Source organism: Megalopta genalis, unplaced genomic scaffold (genome assembly GCF_051020955.1).
Source record: "Megalopta genalis isolate 19385.01 unplaced genomic scaffold, iyMegGena1_principal scaffold0051, whole genome shotgun sequence".
Lineage (NCBI taxonomy): Eukaryota > Metazoa > Arthropoda > Insecta > Hymenoptera > Halictidae > Megalopta > Megalopta genalis.
Window position 1 is genome coordinate 7,501 of NW_027476120.1, and position 7,269 is coordinate 14,769.

At 33.8% G+C, this 7,269-nt stretch overlaps 1 non-coding gene across 1 annotated transcript in view; it reads right to left on the reverse strand.

Annotated features, from left to right (window-relative positions):
* LOC143261412 (small subunit ribosomal RNA) overlaps positions 1–210 on the reverse strand; it is a 1,921-nt gene extending 1,711 nt beyond the window's left edge. The window contains exon 1 of the ribosomal RNA XR_013035540.1: positions 1–210. This exon is cut by the window's left edge and continues 1,711 nt beyond it. This is a non-coding gene — a ribosomal RNA (small subunit ribosomal RNA).
* Positions 211–7,269: the final 7,059 nt, after the last annotated feature.

Consider the following 7,269-nt stretch of genomic DNA (forward strand, 5'->3'; position numbering starts at 1 on the left):
AGCGTTCCTACCATCTCTGGTCGGAACTCTGTTTTGCATGTATTAGCTCTAGAATTACCACAGTTATCCAAGTAAATTTTAGTACGATCTAAGAAACCATAACTGATTTAATGAGCCATTCGCGGTTTCACCTTAATACGGCATGTACTGAGACATGCATGGCTTAATCTTTGAGACAAGCATATGACTACTGGCAGGATCAACCAGGGAACTATACAATATGTATATATAAAATGGACAAAATTTAAATCCTTTTCCATCGTCGCCTGTTTCATATATATATGTCAGGTCGACACACCACTTTTCTCTTTCAAATATGTACAAGTTTTGCCACATTCCGCGCTTGTAACATATCTTCTTTAACGCTCAATTTCTTTCATTTTTCTACCATACAGATATTTTACCGTACGCCCAAAAACGTACGTATTATATTTTTGTTCTATCATAAAATCACATTTTTCTACGTACGCCAGCTTCGTACGTTTCTATCTTTGCCTTCATAAAATCACAAGATAATTTTATCTTCAAGAGTCTCGCTATTAACATCTTGTAAGATAAATGTACGTCCCAGCTAAAACGTACAAATACTTCAAGTTAAGTAATAATATATCATCGCTATTGACAAATTTTTAAGATCCAAGACACAGTTCTCTCTATATGTTTTAATATTTTTTATGTACTCAAATATATTCAAAGGAAAAAGTACATGGGTGATGCCATAGTCGTGGAAGCGCGTACGCTCACGCTGATCTTCTGACCGCCGGAAGCACGAAACCTCTGATCTGGGCAAAATCGGCAAGCCGAGGAAGAACGGACAGGACACATGCTGGACTGGCGAGAAAGCGTGTTCTTCCGCTCGCGCTAGGCATTTCGATTTCTGACTCCTCTTGATTTAAAAAATCAGTTTTTTGATAGTTTTCTCTCTCCACTGGGCTATTCATTTTAGCCACAGTTTTCAATTGGTACGATTTGCTTCCAAATCTTACAGATGCATTTTAAAAAATTTTTCCATCGCTCGGACAGAAGAGTCGATTGCTCAGTGAGTACGAGTATACATACAAAGTGCATACGGGTAACCAACCCCGTAGGGCTTGCCACATATGGGCCATTCGGTCAAAGACACCGACCCGTGGCCACGCTGTGTGGAGAAAAGTCCGTAACGTAAACGGCACGAAACAGTCAGGACCGAAGCCCCGAAGGAGCTCTGAGACAGCTTCTCGACCGAGATCGTAGAATTGGCCCAAAACCCGCTCTGCTCCGTCCGCCTCGCACGGACCGTGTATCTCTTATAGATACCGAACGGCCGGCAAGGACGCCGGCGCCGCCGGCCGAATAGCACGCGCGCTTATGAGTGTAAACCGCCGCGGCAACAGACCGCCCGGCCGTGCTGTTGTAACATAGCGCGTGAACGAACGAAAAAAAAATTTATAGTAAACATTAAAATAAATTACATTACCGTAAACTAGACAAAAAATTACACATTTTTTCCCAATATGAAAATTTTCACAAACTTTTCAAAGTCCCATCGCATCGAGTAAACTTTTTTAATAACGCTTCCGCACGATTCTAAATGCTTAATCCATATGTGAAATCGTTCACTGATCACGAATATCGTATTTAAAAAAATTACAAAAATTTATTTTTCAAAATAATCAAAAAAAACCGAAAAATCACAAGAGTAAAGTACCATTATTTTAAACAATATGTCGTTCTAAATGCTTAATCCCTATGTAAAAAAGTTATCTAAGCAAGAATATGTAATTGAAAAAAATTAGAAAAATTTATTTTAGCCGTAAATCGAAAATAATGGGGACACCGGAGCTGTTCGAAGCGCCGAGACGCGCCGCGTACGCCCGAATATTTTCAAAGTCCCAACGTACCGATCAAGAGTAAAGTACCATTTTCCTACATTAGATTTCGTTCTAAATGCTTAATCCCTATGTAAAAACGTTAGTTAAGCAAGAATATCGTATTTTTAAAAAAATCTAATGATAGGATTTTCCAGAAAATTGAAAAAACCGAAAAATGTCAAGAGTAAAGTGCCATTTTCTGACATTAGATTTCGTTCTAAATGCTTAATCCCTATGTAGAAACGTTAGTTAAGCAAGAATATCGTATTTTTAAAAAAATCTAATGATAGGATTCTTCAGAAAATTGAAAAAACCGTAAAATGTCAAGAGTAAAGTGCCCTTACTTTAAACAATGTATCGTTCTAAATGCTTAATCCCTATGTAAAAAAGTTATTTAAGCAGGAATATGTTATTGAAAAAAATTAGAAAAATTTATTTTAGCCGTAAATCGAAAATAATGGATCGAGCGAATCGGTCGATTGCGCCGAGACGCGCTATGATGCAACAGACGAGCGATTGGAACGCCCGAATATTTTCAAAGTCCCAACGTACCGATCAAGAGTAAAGTACCATTTTCCTACATTAGATTTCGTTCTAAATGCTTAATCCCTATGTAAAAACGTTAGTTAAGCAAGAATATCGTATTTTTAAAAAAATCTAATGATAGGATTTTCCAGAAAAATGAAAAAACCGAAAAATGTCAAGAGTAAAGTGCCATTTTCTGACATTAGATTTCGTTCTAAATGCTTAATCCCTATGTAGAAACGTTAGTTAAGCAAGAATATCGTATTTTTAAAAAAATCTAATGATAGGATTCTTCAGAAAATTGAAAAAACCGTAAAATGTCAAGAGTAAAGTGCCCTTACTTTAAACAATGTATCGTTCTAAATGCTTAATCCCTATGTAAAAAAGTTATTTAAGCAGGAATATGTTATTGAAAAAAATTAGAAAAATTTATTTTAGCCGTAAATCGAAAATAATGGGGACACCGGAGCTGTTCGAAGCGCCGAGCGCGTCGCGTACGCCCGAATATTTTCAAAGTCCCAACGTACCGATCAAGAGTAAAGTACCATTTTCCTACATTAGATTTCGTTCTAAATGCTTAATCCCTATGTAAAAACGTTAGTTAAGCAAGAATATCGTATTTTTAAAAAAATCTAATGATAGGATTTTCCAGAAAATTGAAAAAACCGAAAAATGTCAAGAGTAAAGTGCCATTTTCTGACATTAGATTTCGTTCTAAATGCTTAATCCCTATGTAGAAACGTTAGTTAAGCAAGAATATCGTATTTTTAAAAAAATCTAATGATAGGATTCTTCAGAAAATTGAAAAAACCGTAAAATGTCAAGAGTAAAGTGCCCTTACTTTAAACAATGTATCGTTCTAAATGCTTAATCCCTATGTAAAAAAGTTATTTAAGCAGGAATATGTTATTGAAAAAAATTAGAAAAATTTATTTTAGCCGTAAATCGAAAATAATGGATCGAGCGAATCGGTCGATTGCGCCGAGACGCGCTATGATGCAACAGACGAGCGATTGGAACGCCCGAATATTTTCAAAGTCCCAACGTACCGATCAAGAGTAAAGTACCATTTTCCTACATTAGATTTCGTTCTAAATGCTTAATCCCTATGTAAAAACGTTAGTTAAGCAAGAATATCGTATTTTTAAAAAAATCTAATGATAGGATTTTCCAGAAAATTGAAAAAACCGAAAAATGTCAAGAGTAAAGTGCCATTTTCTGACATTAGATTTCGTTCTAAATGCTTAATCCCTATGTAGAAACGTTAGTTAAGCAAGAATATCGTATTTTTAAAAAAATCTAATGATAGGATTCTTCAGAAAATTGAAAAAACCGTAAAATGTCAAGAGTAAAGTGCCCTTACTTTAAACAATGTATCGTTCTAAATGCTTAATCCCTATGTAAAAAAGTTATTTAAGCAGGAATATGTTATTGAAAAAAATTAGAAAAATTTATTTTAGCCGTAAATCGAAAATAATGGGGACACCGGAGCTGTTCGAAGCGCCGAGCGCGTCGCGTACGCCCGAATATTTTCAAAGTCCCAACGTACCGATCAAGAGTAAAGTACCATTTTCCTACATTAGATTTCGTTCTAAATGCTTAATCCCTATGTAAAAACGTTAGTTAAGCAAGAATATCGTATTTTTAAAAAAATCTAATGATAGGATTTTCCAGAAAATTGAAAAAACCGAAAAATGTCAAGAGTAAAGTGCCATTTTCTGACATTAGATTTCGTTCTAAATGCTTAATCCCTATGTAGAAACGTTAGTTAAGCAAGAATATCGTATTTTTAAAAAAATCTAATGATAGGATTCTTCAGAAAATTGAAAAAACCGTAAAATGTCAAGAGTAAAGTGCCCTTACTTTAAACAATGTATCGTTCTAAATGCTTAATCCCTATGTAAAAAAGTTATTTAAGCAGGAATATGTTATTGAAAAAAATTAGAAAAATTTATTTTAGCCGTAAATCGAAAATAATGGATCGAGCGAATCGGTCGATTGCGCCGAGACGCGCTATGATGCAACAGACGAGCGATTGGAACGCCCGAATATTTTCAAAGTCCCAACGTACCGATCAAGAGTAAAGTACCATTTTCCTACATTAGATTTCGTTCTAAATGCTTAATCCCTATGTAAAAACGTTAGTTAAGCAAGAATATCGTATTTTTAAAAAAATCTAATGATAGGATTTTCCAGAAAATTGAAAAAACCGAAAAATGTCAAGAGTAAAGTGCCATTTTCTGACATTAGATTTCGTTCTAAATGCTTAATCCCTATGTAGAAACGTTAGTTAAGCAAGAATATCGTATTTTTAAAAAAATCTAATGATAGGATTTTTCAGAAAATTGAAAAAACCGTAAAATGTCAAGAGTAAAGTGCCCTTACTTTAAACAATGTATCGTTCTAAATGCTTAATCCCTATGTAAAAAAGTTATTTAAGCAGGAATATGTTATTGAAAAAAATTAGAAAAATTTATTTTAGCCGTAAATCGAAAATAATGGATCGAGCGAATCGGTCGATTGCGCCGAGACGCGCTATGATGCAACAGACGAGCGATTGGAACGCCCGAATATTTTCAAAGTCCCAACGTACCGATCAAGAGTAAAGTACCATTTTCCTACATTAGATTTCGTTCTAAATGCTTAATCCCTATGTAAAAACGTTAGTTAAGCAAGAATATCGTATTTTTAAAAAAATCTAATGATAGGATTTTCCAGAAAATTGAAAAAACCGAAAAATGTCAAGAGTAAAGTGCCATTTTCTGACATTAGATTTCGTTCTAAATGCTTAATCCCTATGTAGAAACGTTAGTTAAGCAAGAATATCGTATTTTTAAAAAAATCTAATGATAGGATTTTTCAGAAAATTGAAAAAACCGTAAAATGTCAAGAGTAAAGTGCCCTTACTTTAAACAATGTATCGTTCTAAATGCTTAATCCCTATGTAAAAAAGTTATTTAAGCAGGAATATGTTATTGAAAAAAATTAGAAAAATTTATTTTAGCCGTAAATCGAAAATAATGGATCGAGCGAATCGGTCGATTGCGCCGAGACGCGCTATGATGCAACAGACGAGCGATTGGAACGCCCGAATATTTTCAAAGTCCCAACGTACCGATCAAGAGTAAAGTACCATTTTCCTACATTAGATTTCGTTCTAAATGCTTAATCCCTATGTAAAAACGTTAGTTAAGCAAGAATATCGTATTTTTAAAAAAATCTAATGATAGGATTTTCCAGAAAATTGAAAAAACCGAAAAATGTCAAGAGTAAAGTGCCATTTTCTGACATTAGATTTCGTTCCAAATGCTTAATCCCTATGTAGAAACGTTAGTTAAGCAAGAATATCGTATTTTTAAAAAAATCTAATGATAGGATTTTTCAGAAAATTGAAAAAACCGTAAAATGTCAAGAGTAAAGTGCCCTTACTTTAAACAATGTATCGTTCTAAATGCTTAATCCCTATGTAAAAAAGTTATTTAAGCAGGAATATGTTATTGAAAAAAATTAGAAAAATTTATTTTAGCCGTAAATCGAAAATAATGGATCGAGCGAATCGCTCGATTGCGCCGAGACGCGCTATGATGCAACAGACGAGCGATTGGAACGCCCGAATATTTTCAAAGTCCCAACGTACCGATCAAGAGTAAAGTACCATTTTCCTACATTAGATTTCGTTCTAAATGCTTAATCCCTATGTAGAAACGTTAGTTAAGCAAGAATATCGTATTTTTAAAAAAATCTAATGATAGGATTTTCCAGAAAATTGAAAAAACCGAAAAATGTCAAGAGTAAAGTGCCATTTTCTGACATTAGATTTCGTTCTAAATGCTTAATCCCTATGTAGAAACGTTAGTTAAGCAAGAATATCGTATTTTTAAAAAAATCTAATGATAGGATTCTTCAGAAAATTGAAAAAACCGTAAAATGTCAAGAGTAAAGTGCCCTTACTTTAAACAATGTATCGTTCTAAATGCTTAATCCCTATGTAAAAAAGTTATTTAAGCAGGAATATGTTATTGAAAAAAATTAGAAAAATTTATTTTAGCCGTAAATCGAAAATAATGGGGACACCGGAGCTGTTCGAAGCGCCGAGCGCGTCGCGTACGCCCGAATATTTTCAAAGTCCCAACGTACCGATCAAGAGTAAAGTACCATTTTCCTACATTAGATTTCGTTCTAAATGCTTAATCCCTATGTAAAAACGTTAGTTAAGCAAGAATATCGTATTTTTAAAAAAATCTAATGATAGGATTTCCCAGAAAATTGAAAAAACCGAAAAATGTCAAGAGTAAAGTGCCATTTTCTGACATTAGATTTCGTTCTAAATGCTTAATCCCTATGTAGAAACGTTAGTTAAGCAAGAATATCGTATTTTTAAAAAAATCTAATGATAGGATTCTTCAGAAAATTGAAAAAACCGTAAAATGTCAAGAGTAAAGTGCCCTTACTTTAAACAATGTATCGTTCTAAATGCTTAATCCCTATGTAAAAAAGTTATTTAAGCAGGAATATGTTATTGAAAAAAATTAGAAAAATTTATTTTAGCCGTAAATCGAAAATAATGGATCGAGCGAATCGGTCGATTGCGCCGAGACGCGCTATGATGCAACAGACGAGCGATTGGAACGCCCGAATATTTTCAAAGTCCCAACGTACCGATCAAGAGTAAAGTACCATTTTCCTACATTAGATTTCGTTCTAAATGCTTAATCCCTATGTAAAAACGTTAGTTAAGCAAGAATATCGTATTTTTAAAAAAATCTAATGATAGGATTTTCCAGAAAATTGAAAAAACCGAAAAATGTCAAGAGTAAAGTGCCATTTTCTGACATTAGATTTCGTTCTAAATGCTTAATCCCTATGTAGAAACGTTAGTTAAGCAAGAATATCG